The sequence below is a fragment of the Petaurus breviceps genome, unplaced genomic scaffold (assembly GCF_028583685.1).
Source record: "Petaurus breviceps papuanus isolate PSGF00001 unplaced genomic scaffold, PetGlider_PUasm1.0 214, whole genome shotgun sequence".
NCBI classification, from domain to species: Eukaryota; Metazoa; Chordata; class Mammalia; order Diprotodontia; family Petauridae; genus Petaurus; species Petaurus breviceps.
In genome coordinates this window covers 3,413,393-3,428,434 of record NW_027185863.1, presented here as the reverse complement: position 1 = coordinate 3,428,434, position 15,042 = coordinate 3,413,393, and the positions used below count along the sequence as shown (strand labels likewise).

At 41.0% G+C, this 15,042-nt stretch overlaps 1 long non-coding RNA gene across 1 annotated transcript in view; it reads left to right on the top strand.

Annotated features, from left to right (window-relative positions):
* Window positions 1-2,982, top strand: part of LOC138165661 (uncharacterized) — a 3,773-nt gene extending 791 nt beyond the window's left edge. Inside the window, exon 2 of the long non-coding RNA XR_011169395.1 lies at window positions 2,436-2,982. This is a non-coding gene — a long non-coding RNA (uncharacterized lncRNA). The remainder of the gene's footprint in view (window positions 1-2,435) is intronic.
* The last annotated feature ends 12,060 nt before the right edge of the window (window positions 2,983-15,042 follow it).

The following is a 15,042-nucleotide window of genomic DNA, read 5'->3' as shown; positions in this document are numbered from 1 at the left end:
TTCTCTCTGTCTCTATCTCTGTTTTTCTCTCTGTCTCTCCCTCTCTCCCTTCCTCTTTCTGTCTTTCTCTGGCATATGCTCTGTCTCTCCTTCTGCTCTCATATTCTCAAACTACTGCTACTTATGCTGAAGCCAGACCTAGTTTAAAAATCCCTGCCCTGTCCCCAAACACCATTCCTGAGAGGACCTGAGTCCCTTCTAGGTTAAGACAAAGACAGCACTGTCTGCTTCAAACTGCAGATCTCCCAAGGCTTCAAGCACTTTCCTGCAAAGTTCTATCTGAACTCCTACTATATCAGTATTTTAGAAGGAAAAGTATTGCCAGAATTGGTCATTTCCTCTGGGAACTCTTCACATACTATGGAACATCACTGTTCTCTGAAACACAGCTGGGGAAATTCTGGATCAGCCACAATGGAATAAAAAACCAGAGACCCTATAGAAACTCTAGTCTTTGATGAACTATACTGAGAGCCCCCTCTTTATATGCCCTGTCTCCCTCCCCCATTCTTCCAAGTTTACTTTTAAGAAGAATTTGGGGATTAAATACCCCCAAGACAATTTGTTCCATCCTTGCTCCAAACCTAATGACTTCTCCAGGGAGCGGGATAGCACATATAAAGCTGGAGAGAAGGATACACACTCAGGGAGGGCTGTTTGGCACACCTACTTTTGCCCTTCCCTGGACTGACCTTTAGCTGCCCTTCCATGGCAGGCAGACATGATGCAAGTTGAATGTGGGTAAAAATACCTCTGGGGCCACGTCGCTAATCTCTGAACAAAGCAGCCAATTTAAAAATATGAAGCTTTACTGTAAAAGTATCCACTCAGTTACAGGCCCCTGCCCCTCAAGCCTTTCCTTCTCAGGCTAGTCATGGAGCATTAATTGAGTGTGCCCCAAGTGAACAGCAGGTCCAGACAACCTGTCTCCAAACCCACTTCCCTCAGTCCTAGAAACCATGTGAAAGAAAAATAAACTTGCAAGACCTTGACATAATTTGACATTTTGACAGCTTTCTTGAAAATTGATTTTTGACAAGGGGGGAGGGAGGAGAGGATAGTGAAGGCTCCTCAGACTCCATGCTGGTCTCTGCCAGATGATCTCCATAATAAATTCCTATGTGCTTTCTCTTCCAATTATCTAGCACTGCCCACAATGATAGCAGCTCAGCTCTAGGATAGGGATAGAGGATGAGAGGGGTGGTAGGGGTAGATGTGATGTTCAGGTAATGAGTTAAAGATAGTAGCCAAGCATCAGAGTATCTCATGGATCAGAACAGGCGGACAGGTTGTGAAAAGGGGGATGGGGGGGGGGGGGACAGATAGATAATTATAGGCTAATGAGGATAATTAAGCAACCCTGATAGGTACATCCAATTAATAAGAGCTGGCCTTTGACCCTGGGCCAGGCTTATATAGCAATATAATATCAATATATACGTAGATATAAGCAACATGTCTATACCTATATAGCCTATATATTCTTAGATTGCTAATCTATTATTTGGCGCCTGGACCTTCTTTGGACTTGGTTACTGTCTTGACTAAGGGACAAAGTACTATTCTCTTGTGTGTCTGATCAGTCTGTGGCTGATAACCTCTGGCTTAGCATACTGACCAGCTTTTTGCCTCTGTTCCTTTGGTATTGTTGAGACTGCCCACTCTTTCTCTGTTCTCCCCACCTCATTCCTTACATACCATGGTGAAGTTGACTCTCCTTATAGAGGGCACTGAGAGTTCCCTGGAAGGCAGACCCCACCCATCAGGCTGGGGAGCTGATGGCATCACCCCCTGGAGCATCTTCAGGGCACAGAATCTGTTCAATGGCATTTGGAACAAGGAAAGCACCTTAGTGCTGGGTGGGACTGGTACGCCTCTCTTATCCTTGAACTGGGTGCCTGTCAGCAGTTAGACAATCTGGGATGAAGCCTTTCCTTCAGGCCAAGATGATGGCCCACACCAAGATGGAGACATGCTCAGCAAATTTTATGTCCTTCCTCACATTCTCATTGACCTGATTAAGTTTAAAGTAGGCTGAAGCCAATCACATCTCTTTTACTTTGTAGTAGAATGCCTTCCTTTTCTTTTAAATCTTACTTTATCCAGTATTCTTCTATGATAATTCAAAGGGGAAGAGATTGGGCCTGCAATTTTGTGATAGAAGGAATTCCTAATTGAAGTAACTCCTTCTACCAATGTAAATTTGCACCTTCTCTGCAGTTCATAGTCTTAGAGGTTGGTAGTGAGAGGTTAAGTGACTTGCCTAGGATCACAGCCCAAATGTCTCAGAGATGTTACTTGAACTCAGCCCATATCCTATGCCATTCTGCCTCTTATAATTTGATAGAACAGTTAATTACATTTTATTAGAGTTGTATATTTTAATTGTTTAAGGCACTGGTGAATATATTGATTGGCATTTCTCTGCTTCGCAGGCATCCAAGCATGAAGAGAGTTAACCACTAGCCAGTGTTACCATTATCAGCAGTCACGTGTATTCATCTTTCTCAGTGGCTGGAAATAAAGGCAAAACTAGTAGCAAATTTCTGTGGAATCCTTCCTGAATTTTTTAAAATTGATTTTGTTCTGAATTTAAGGTATAAAACAAGCATTTCCCTAACATAATAGAATAGAAGAAAAAAGATGATTGTATGTACAACTTGCTATTCCTCTTAAATAGATAATAAATTTATCGTGTAATGTTCTTTTTTTTTTGTCCTTTTGTCCTTTTTCTAGGTAGCCCCAGAGATGGCCACCATGAGGAAACAAATACAGACATACATATACATATGTATATATTTATTTATTATACACACATGCACACATACATAAAACCATTCTATACATAGTCCTCCTTATACGTTCTTTCTCTAGATGCAGATAGTGTCTTCCTTCATAGGTCTTTTGTAGTTGAGTATTTACAACAGTCAAAATTACTTAGTCACTCAAAGTTGTTCTTAAAATAATATTGTTGTTACTGTAGCCAGTGTTCTCTTGGTTTTCCTCATTTTGCTCTTATTATTGCCTGCAAGTCAATCCATATTTTTCTAAGATCATGGAGCTCAGCATTTCTTATAGCACAGCAGTATTCCAAAACAATCACATACCCTCTTAGACATGACAACAAATCATCATACTGTCCTTCAAGGCCTAGCCTAAATTCCCATTCCTCCAGAAAGGCTTCCCTAACTACTCCAGCAGTTATTGATCCCTCTTCTAGGAACGCCTGCTAAATCTGTACCATGCAATTAGCACCAGGTTACCTCTTGTCCTGTACCTTACCTAATTTCATCAGTGTGGATGTCATCTATTCAATTAAATTCCAAGTTCCTTGAATGCAGGAATGACGGTTTTTACTTCTTAAAATCCTGGCCCATTGCAAAGTACACTGAAGTTACTCCATAAAGACCTATACCTATACAGATACACTACTGGGGGCCCTTGTATGTGTATATAACTATTCCTTACCTTTGCTTTCAAGACTCCCTAGCTTTCTATTAAGTGATGTCCTTGTTAAGTAACATTTAAAAGCTGGGTAACATTCATTCATTCATTTAAGAAAACGTTTCTTAAGAGTCTTCTATCTGCTGTGGGTATACATAAATAAAATTAAAAATCAATTTTTACCCTCATGTACTTGCATTCTACTGGGACAGGGTGAGTGAGAATATAACATTTACATGGATAAACAAGACAATTTGACAAGGGAGAGAACAAGCAGATAGCTAATGAGATAAGGAAAGATTTCCCATAGAATGTGGTACCAAGGTGGGACTAGGTGGCATAGTGAGAAGAGCACCGGCCCTGGAGTCAGGAGGACTTGAGTTCAAATCCGGCCTCAGACACTTAGCACTTACTAGCCGTGTGACCTTGGGCAAGTCACTTAACCCCAATTGCCCTGCCTTTCCCCTCCAAAAGGAAAAAGAAAAAAAAGAATGTGATAACTAAAGACAACTAGAATTTTGGCAGCAAAGGTGAGTAGTGGAGCTACATATACCCAGATGGACCCCAATAGTGTGCATCCATATACATACACATACATATGTAAATATATATACATAATGTACATGTACATATATACATATATAAAAATCATTAGTTTATATATTATATATGTATAAACACATATATTATACATATACACACATAAATACATACATATATATAAGAAGCGGAGTTGTATTTCCTGTGAGGATAAGACCATAAAGGTAGGGAAAAAACTGCTGCAGATCCATCACACAGGGAAAAAATGATTTTTTTTAAATGTGTAGCTGGGGGAGGAGAAGCACTTTGGTGAGATTGTGTTGAATGTGGAAAAGTAGGTCAGGAACAGGCAGCAGGCAGGATACTCTAAGGGGAGGGAATCCATTTCATCAAAGTCATAGGTGGCACTTAGGAATTGAAGACCTCAGCTATGTCTCAGAAGATGATTTTTTTCTCTTTGTTTTTTTATATATATTTTTAGATTCCTTGCCTTGTTGCAAAATAGCAAAACCTCTTTTTAAGTGTTGGTGTTTTCTTGTACCCACCTCAGTGTCTAATGCCACCTACCCAGACAATACTGCATCCATATTAATAGGATTTTTTTTCACACATTTGCTGTTCTATATGTAGTTTCAGGACATATTCCACAGGGAATGTCATTTATTCTAAGGTTAGAGAATTAATATTCATGAGAGCACCTCATCAAAAAAAGCATAATGAGGTGCTCTCCTGTTCCTTATTGCAACTTCATAATAGTATTTAACTCTAAGTGTTTGGGGACACTTTAAAAAAATTCCATATTATCTCTCATTGTGTCACTTGAGTTCCCAAGATCATAATCACAGGCTGAGTTGTTTTTGTCTGCTGGTCTTGAAATCTCCAGGGCTAGCCTTACTTTAATGGTGAATGAAGAGTAGCAGGGGCCAGGAGACTGAGGAGAGGGAGGAGAGGAAGGAAGCACAGCTCTGACTCCACATTTAATTAAATTTTTAATTTATTATTTCATAATAAATTAAATTTATTATTTATTTTTCATATATACATGAAATGTATATTTTTCATAAATATGCAGTGAGTTTCCCATAAACCTTGTGTAGGGATTTTTAGCCCAGCTCAAGATTTTCAGGAATTCTTATTTCTTCTGTGGACATCTTTGTCCTACCTTGGCACTGCAAGCTTGAAAAAGATGTAACACATCTTGGAGTAGAAACAGGACCTCTGCCAGGCTCCTGCTCTCACCACCACCAATCCATGTAAAATGGAACTCTGAACAAACTTTGGAGCTGCAGAACCCACAAAATGACACAGAGAAGCTAACCTCCCACTGAGGACAGCCCGGCAGGCCAGCAGGAATCAGCCAGTGAAGCAGTGCTCTGGGAGCCAAGCCCAGCCCCACACCTAGGCTTTAGCCCCAGGGCGGCTGGAGGGACTCCAGATAGGCAGCAGCTGCGACTGTCAAGAATTATCAACACATAGATGCTTAGGACAAAGTGAGAGGTCAGTGCAGCGTGGACTTTGGGACCAGTAGTTGGGAGTGTGTCGGCTTTTGCCCCTGGGGTGAGAAACCACTGAGGGCTGTGGCACAGCTGCCACCACATGGCAGCTTCAGCTCCTGGCCTGCAGAGTGCAGGGGGACCAAGCACCAGTCTGAGGGGTAATCACTCTTGCTTTAACCTGGTTGGATCTGGATTGCAGTCTAGGGTGGAGGTCCTGGGGTGTGTGACCAGCTTGCCAGAGCATGTGAAGGCCTCAGAGAGGGCACCCAACTAATACCTCCAGCAGCTGAGAAAACCCCAGCATTTGGTATGAAGGTCCCCTGTCTGGTGGCAGAGTCCTACTGTGACAAAAAGCCCAAAAGACAAATAATTGAGTGGCAACATGACCACGTAAAGGAAGCAAAGCAAACAGAAGATTCCAACATTATACTCCTATTTTGGGGACAAAAAGAAGCAAAGCATGGGACAGAAGGAAGGCAGTGAAGTCAGAACTCCTGAACCAAAAGCTTCAACGGAAAATACAAGCTGGTTACAGGCCATAGAGGACCATAAGAAGCAGATAAGAGAAGTGGAGGAAAAATTGGGAAGAGAAATGAGAATGATGCAAGAAAATTATGAAATCAGAGTCAACAGCCTGACTGAGGAAACTACTACCTTAAAAAATAGACTAACTCAAATGGCAAAAGAGGCTCAAAAAGGCAATGAGGAGAAGAATGCCTTAAAAAGCTGAATTTGCCAGATGGAAAAAAGAATCTCAAAAGCTCAATGAGGAGAATCATTCCTTCAGAATTAGATTGGAGCAAATGGAAGCTTATGACTTTATGAGAAATCAAGATGCTGTTAAACAGATACAAAAAAATGAAAGAATAGAAGGCAAGGTGAAATATCTCATGGGAAAAACCACTGACCTGGAAAACAGATCCAGGAGAGATAACTTAAAAATTATTGGACTACCTGAAAGCCATGATCAAAGAAAGAACCTAGAAATCATCCTCCAAGAAATTCTCAGGGAGAACTGCCCTGTTGTTTTGGAACCAGAGGGCAAGATGGAGGTTGAGGGAATCCACCAATCACCTCCTGAAAAAGATCCCAAAAAGAAAATTCCTAGGAACATTATAGCCAGATTCCGAAATTCCCAGATCAAGGAGAGAATATTACAAGTAGCCAGGAAGAAACAATTTGAATATTGAGGAAACACAATCAGGATAACTCAGGATCTGGCAGCTTCTACATTGAGGGATCGAAAGACTTGGAATATGATATTCCGGAGGTCAAAGGAGCTGGGATTAAAACCAAGAATCACCTGACCAGCAAAACTGAGTATCATGTTTCAGGGGAAAATATGGTCATTCAGTGGAATAGAGGACTTTCAAGAATTCTTGCTGAAAAAACCAGAATTGAATAGAAAATTTGACATTCAGATACGAGAAGCAAGAGAAACATGAGAAGGGAAACAGGGAAAAGAAATCATAAGGAACTTATCAAAGTTGAACTAATAACATTCCTACATGGAAAAACGATCATTGTAACTGATAAAACTTTTCTTAGTATAAAAATAGTTGAAGGGAATAGAAATATATATATATATATATATATATGTATATATATACATACACATACATATATGTCTATATCGGAGGATATATGGGCATATGAATACATATGTGAAGGTGTGTATATGTGTTTACAGGTATACATAGACAGAGGGCACAGGACCAATTTAATAGGAAGAGATAATACTTAAAAGTAGAAATTAAGAGGTGAGAGAGGAATATAATGAGAGGAGATGGGGAGAGACAGAATGGCGTAAACTATCTCATTTAGAAGAGTGTAATGGTTGGACAGTTTGGATACTGTCTACTTGATCTGTTTCTCTGTCTTGATAATTCTGTCTGTATATTCTGAAGTTCGGGGTGCTGACCTTTTTCCCCTGAACTAGGTAAACGATACATATTTGACTGATTAAAGTAAGCTTGTTAACGCATTTTGAGTTGCTTTCCTTTATCAAAGCAGATCCAAGAACCTGTGCTGGCAGCCACCCTGGGGATGCTGGGGTGCTTGCTGATACAAAATGGCATCACGAACAGGATCTGCAGAGTAAAAGGAAAGTATGGGGGCTGGGATAATTGTTTGTTTCCTAGTTGTGGTAGCTGTGACTCTGTGGAACCATGGACCAGGAGAGAAGAATGGCCTGCATGTGGACTTCACTGAGCTGAGAGCAGGAATGGTGAGCTGCCTGCATCGGGACCTGGGCAGAAGCCAGGAGCCAGGAGCAGCTGCAGCCTGCAGGAGGAGAAGGACCCCAGGAGTTTGGAATTCAGCCACGGGAAAAGATAAGAACTGAGCAGCAAAGGAGGGGCACTGATTGTGTTTCCTTGCTCCATCCCACAGTTTGGGACCCAGAGGAAGGATGGACTTGCAACTATGGTGGGTGGGATGAAGTGCCTTGGACCCCCAAGGACCCCACCTTTTTGGTTTGGTTGCCCAGCCCCCTCTCTGTACTTGGAAGCAGGGGCTGGAGCTCTGTGAGGGGAACGACACCCCCCTCTGCCCAAGAGAACTTTATTTGGACTCTTGTTTTGAATTGAGGTGATAATGCAATGTACTTTGTGTTTGTTTAAGGCCCAGTGGCCACTTTGGTAACTTTAGTTCTGTATCTTGAAAATGTCACCTAAGAGATGTTTAGTGCTAATTCAAAATTAAATTGACTATGCTATGGGCATGAAAAATCTTGGGGCCGAATGGAATGGGAATGTAAATTTTTAAGATCTTCCCTGCCCCTAGGCTAAAGTGTACTTGGAGCCTGGGGTGGGAGGCTTGTTTTTCAATAGATACTTTTTCATTGGCCAGTGAGTCAATAAGGTTGTTACATTCTCTGAGCCAGGAGAAGGCTATATAAGCCCTGATGCAGCTTTGTTTTGGGGCTCACTTTGAGAAGTGTTCTGTGATTTGATCAGATGAAACTCTGGGAAGCCATTGTTGAGAGCCCCCGGCTTTGAAAAACCCAGATGTTGATTTGGTATGGATGTAATAGTTGGACAGTTTGGGAACTGTCTACTTGATCTGTTTCTCTGTCTTGATAATTCTGTCTGTATATTCTGAAGTTCTGGGTGCTGACCTTTTTCCCCTGAACTAGGTAAATATTTGACTGATTAAAGTAAGCTTGCTAACCCATTTTGAGTTGCTTTCCTTTGTCAAAGCAGATCTAAGAACCCGTGTTGGCAGACACCCTGGGGACTCTGGGGTGCTTGCTGCTACAAAGAGGCAAGGGAAAATGGTTACAATGGAGGGGAGGAATAGGAAGGCAAAAGGGAATGGGTCAACCTTATTCTCACTGAATTTGGCTCGGGGAGGGAATAAAACACACACTAAATAGGGTATCTCACCCTATAAGAGAGTAGGGGGAAGGGGATGAGAGGGGGATGATAGAAGAGAGAGCAGGCTGGGGGGAGGGAAGTTGGAAGCACCCACTTTTGAAAAGGGATGGGATCAAAGTAGAGAATAGAACAAGGGGGAGGTGGGATAGGAGGGAGGGAAATATAGTCAGTCTTTTACAATATATCTACTACGGCAATGTTTTGCATTAGCTACACATGTACAACCTATACTGAATTGCTTATCTTCCCAGTAAGGGAGGGTGACAAGGGAGGAAGGGAATGAATCTGGAATTCAAAGTTTTGAAATCAAATGTTTAAATATATAGAAAAATGGGGAGAAAATTTGTAACTCAAAATCTGGCAGAAATGATTGATGTAAATCAAAAGTTAATAAAGCATTTGAAAAAAGGAAAAAAAAAAGATGTAACACCTCATTCTCCTTTAGATCTCCTTTCACTGAGAGGGTAGATGAATAATACTAAATATATTTTAATATAAATATTACAACTATTACTATACTATAATATTACTATTACTACTGATAATAATCATGTTAAAAGCTAGCATTTATATAGTGCTTTAAGGTCTGCAAAGTGGCTTACACATGGCATCTCATTTGATCCTCACAACAACAGTGGGAAATAGATGCTATCATTATACTCATTTCCCAGAAAAAGAAACTGAGGTAGACAGAGGGTAAGTGACTTGACCAGGATCACACAGCTAGTAAGTATCTGAGGCAGGATTTGAACTGAGGTCTGTCCTGCCTCCAAGGCCTGCACTTGAACTACTAGATGGTAACATAGCTGTCCCATGAATCCCTTCCTTCTTCCAACTGCTGAATAGCAATTCCAGTTAGGGTTATTATCAAGCAGGCCTGTGTTGGGAGAGATGCCAGATTTCCTTGCCTTCTAAGTCTGCTGAGCATTTATTATTCTCCCTAAAGGAGATTAAGAATTCTTAGCCTTTATTGTTCCATGGATCCTTTTGGCAGTCTGATAAAACCTACAGATCTCTTATCAACATCAAGTTTTTAAATGCATAAAAATAAAATACATGGGATTAAAAGGGGGAGACAATTATATTGAAAAACAATTAACAAAATATTTCTAAAAAATAAATTCATAGACTTCAAGTTACAAATCCCTGTTGATGGATCTCTCTCAGTAGGAGGTGATAAAAATTTCAGTTCTGACCCCACTCCTAGCCACCTAATGCTGGTATCAATGAGGTGAGGCAAATGAAGAATCTATATAAAGCCTTTGGAAATGTTAAATTGCTATAAAATGCTAGCTGTTGCTGTTATCGCTAATGAGAACAGACTCTATAAGGAGAGTTTAGTTTCAATAGCCCTGGTACAATGAAGCCAATAGGTTTTAACTAGAATCTATCAGACCAAGTAGCAATTCGGCTCAAAATATCAAAAGGTTCTAAGTAACAAGAATGATGTACAACTGTATCTGTAAATCAGTCTCTGAATCACCTAATTCTTCTTTTTTTTTGCTTTTTGGAGGGCAATTGGGGTTAAGTGACTTGTCCGAGGTTACATGGCTAGTTTTTTTTGTGTTAAGTGTCTGAGGCTAGATTTGAATTCAGGTCCTCCTGACTCCAGGGCCAGTGCTCTATTCACTGCACCACCTAGCCTCCCCCAGAATCACGTAATTCTTAAGGAAGAGATACATGAGAAATTATTTGAAGGTGTGATGGTGCTGTGGTCAAACCCAAATTACCCATCTCCTGATTTGAAGCCCACCATTAAGCCCCTTTATATATTTGTCTTTGTCTATATTCCTGTAATAACTTGAAACAGCTTAAAGCATAGTCTTGGGTATTGCCCAAGGTATAGTACTGGGGTTATGGCATAAGTTTATCTTAAGAAGAGACCACCCTGTTCTGTTCCTGCTGACCAAGCAGGGTCCCCACAACCTTTACCTAGAGCATGACCCCTAGCCTGCCCCCATTACCCAACACCTTCCACCCTGTACCCAGAACATGACCCCTAGCCTGTACATAACCCTGTACCCTCCACCCTGTTGTGGGAGGGACCCCCTTGTTCCAGGAAAAGTTGCACCCTTGTACCCTTACGCAAATTAGCCCTGAGCTATATAGATCTAACCAATGGCAATTCTTGGCTTCTGTGCATCATTGCTTATGCTAATTCCCCTCCCCAATTGTGGTTTTTGCCTTTATAAGCACTGTATGTACCCCAATTCAGGGCTGCCTGATTTTAGTTTATACTCCAGGCAGTCACGTACTTCATCAATAAATCCCCACCTAAATTTACCTTGAACCCAGGTCTCAGCTTGCTCTTATTCTCTGCACAACAATGGGAGGATCCCTGGATTTGTAGTCATATGACCTGGGTTCAATCAATTAATCAATAAACATTTATTAAGCATCTACTATGTGCTAGGTTCTGGGGATACAAAAAGAGGCAAAAAACAGTCCCTGTCTTCAAGGAGCTTACAACCTAATGGAGACCAGATGCAAACAAATATATACAAAGTAAGTTTATATATGGGATAAATAGAAAATAATTAATGAAGGTAAGGCTTTGGAATTAAGAAGGGTTGGGGAAGGGTTCCTGTAGAAAGTGAAATTTTAATTAGAAAGGAAGCCAGTACCTGCCCATGTAACCTTGAGCAAGTTACTTAACCCCAATTGCTTAGGGGCGGCCAGGTGGCTCAGCGAGTAAGAGTACTGGCTCCAGTGTTGGGATGACCTGGATCAAATCCAGGCTCAGATAGCACCATACCCAGAAATAACTGACCGTGTAACCTTGAGCAAGTTACTTAACCCTGATTGCTTTAAAAAAAAAAAAAGAAAGGAAGCCAGTGAGGTCAGCATTCCAGGCATGTGGGTATAATGGTAATGAGAATTTGAAGATCTTTCTTGCCCCTTAATAAGCTTAAGGGAATTTGAAGACCTTCTCTGCTTTGAAGATATACTCTGCCCCCTAATAGGATGAATGTAATCACATGGAGCCTGTGGTGGGAGGAGTTTGCTGAAGGGTAGAACAGAGCACACAGGAAGCTGGGAGTCAGAGCAGTTTGAGACTGGAGGAGCGAGTAGAAGAAGTTTCTGAGGGAGACAGGATTGTGAATAAATGTGTTGTTTTGTGGGAAGGCTAAAGGATGCTGTGGCTCTCTGTGCTGTTATAGTTCATTAACTTCTTTGCTACTATGACAGAATCGGCTTACTGGTTTTGGGATTCTGTTTTCTGGTGTTTTGCTTCTGTCTTCTATATAGAGAGTCTGTTGTATTTTTCTATTGAGCACCATACCAACATATTTACATTTGTCATCAGTGCTATGAATATTGCATTGGTGCTACAGGGGGGCAGCTAAAGAATATGCCCGGAGCCAAGAGATGTAGTGTCTTCTTCATAAAACAGCCAAAAGGCCACCGTCACTGGATTGAAAAGGAAATGTTGAAGAGTAAAGTGTAAGAAGACTGGAAAGGTAGAAGGGGACTAAGTTATGAAGGGCTTTGGACACCAAACAGAGCCTTTTGTATTTTCTCCTGAAGGAAACAGGAAGTCAATGGAGTTTATTGAGTAGGAGGGTTTGACCTGATTGAACCTGCATTTTAGGAAAATCACGTTAGTGACTGAATGGAGGATGGATTAGAGTGGGGAGAGACTTGAGATGGGTAGACCCACTAGTTATTGCAATATCCAGGCCATTACATTAATCCAGGTATGAAGTGACAAAGGTCACCAGAGTGGTGGCTGTTTCAAAGAGAAGGAGGGTTTATTAGAGATGTATTGTAAAGGTGAGATCAACAAGCCTTGGCAACTGATTGAATGTGGGAGGTTAGAGATACTGAGGCATCAGGGGCAGCTGCGTGGCACAATAAATAGAGCATCAGTCCTGGAGTCAGGAGGACCTGAGTTCAAATGTGACCTCAGACACTTAACACTTACTAGTTGTGTGTCCTTGGGCAAGTCACTTAACCCCAATTGCCCTGCCCTCCCCCCTCCAAAAAGAGATGCTGAGGCATCTAGGATACCTCCTAGGTTCCCACCCTAAGGGATGGGGAGGATAGCATTGTCCTTTTTAGTAAAAGGGAAGGAAGGAGGTGGTAGGGGAGGTTTAAGGGAAAGATCATGAGTTCTGTTTCAGACATGTTTAATTTAAGAAGTCTACTGGACATCTTGTTAAAGATGTCTGAAAGGCAGTTTGAGATGCAAGATTAGAGGTCAGCAGAGAGACTGGGGCAGGAAAGGTAGATTTTAGAATCGTTATCATAGAGATAATAATTAAATCCACTAGAGCTGATGAGATCACTCAGTGAAGTAGTATAGAGGGAAAAGAGAAGAAGGCCTAGGACAGAATCCTAAGGGACATCCATGTTAGAAGGCATCATCGGAGAAGGATCCAGCAAAAGAGCCAGGTTCAAATGCTGACCCTGTTACTTAGTTCCTTGGACAAGTCTCCTTACTTCTCTAGGCTTCATATGTAAAATTAGAAAGTTGGAGTACATGACCTAATAGACCTTTCCAGCTCTAATTCTGTAGCTACAAAATTGCAGAGTTAGAAGGGACCTCAGAAATCATCTATTCAGAAATAGTTCCCACTATAATATGCACAGCAAGAATCCATTCAACCTTTGACAACCTACAGTTAGGGGAAACCAGTGGTTTGCTGGAACAATTTCATACTGGCTTGAGAGAGTCAGTTGTTAAATTTTCAGTGTGAGTATTCACACCTTGGAAATCAGCAAATGCTATAAATCAGATCAGGCTTGAACTCCAAAGAGCTATGTACCTTCTAACATAGCTCAACATCACATAAAAGCTAATGCTTTTTTGACTGCCACATCAAATGGTTGCCCCACATTGACCTTTCAGCCTGCATAAAATCCCCAGATCCTCTTTGGACAGACTGCCATCTACACCTACCTTTCTTATCTTGTACTTATTAAGTTGATTTTTTTGAAACCAAGTATATTTTTCCCTAATGAATTTCATCTTATTATAGTCAAATCCTATGAAATGATTTGTGTTCTATGAAGTTAGAACACCCAACAGACACTGTAGAAGCCAGAAGAAACAATCACAACATGTTTAGGGTCTTTCAAAAGTGTATCTGCCAACCACAACCAGACTTAAGGGTGAGTGAATGATTATACTGTTTCTCACTGCTCAAAACAGTGGCAACTACCTATGTTGAATTGTTACCTTTACCCAGGGCATCTGGCATTATTGCTGAGAACACATGAGCGCTCCTAAAATATTGGTTAAATGAATGTTAAATATGAATTTCACAATGCAGGGAGTAAGTAGCAGGTTAGATGAAGAGTAAATAACACTTACATCAGCTTGGGTGTAGCTTTAATTACTTATGACTGTGAACTCATGCCATTATTTTTGCTCAGTCCTGATTTGTGAATGCTGGTAGAACCACCCATTGGAGTCTTAATGGTACATTGTCACCAAAACATGAACTTAGCTATTGACAAGAGTTACTTAGGGGAGATACTGACCAGAAGTTTTAATGCTTCTCGATGCAAGCTTACCATGAGGGTGATGCCTGCTTGTTTGTTGAGGGGGCACCTGTATACACAGTTGCTCACAGCTGTTGGGTGGCATTGGCCTTGGCCAGAAACACAACTCAAGAAATTTCTAAGCACAGATGTGCTGGCAATTGTTTGAGTATCTTCCAATTCTATTAGATCAGTATAACAGCAGAGAACAGGCTTCTGGCAGTGGAGCTGTCACAATAGAGGGTTTATCTGTCAGGCAGACTAAAGAACAAAGGCAATAGAACTGGTGAGAGAAGAGCCTAGAGGGAGAAGAGGATGAAAAGAAATGTTAAGATAATTCTTAGCCCCTAAATTATTGGAGTCACTTCCTACTAAGAACATTTTAGTATGACACAGTCATTAGAATGGGGTTCCTGAATATCATCTTCTAGAAATTTTTTTCCAAAATAACTACTCTTGGCCAAACACTATTCTCTCCTCTTGTATTGTTTTCTCTCAATTTAGTGAAGTTTACATTAAAAATACTCATGAAAAACAAAGGGACAGCTGTCTAACAGAGAAAATTGATCAATTCCGAAGTAAAGATTTTGGTCTAAATGGTAGAAGGCAGAAACAAGGGGTGTGTGTGTGTGTGTGTGTGTGAGAGAGAGAGAGAGAGAGAGAGAGAGAGAGAGAGAGAGAGAGAGAGAGAGAGACAG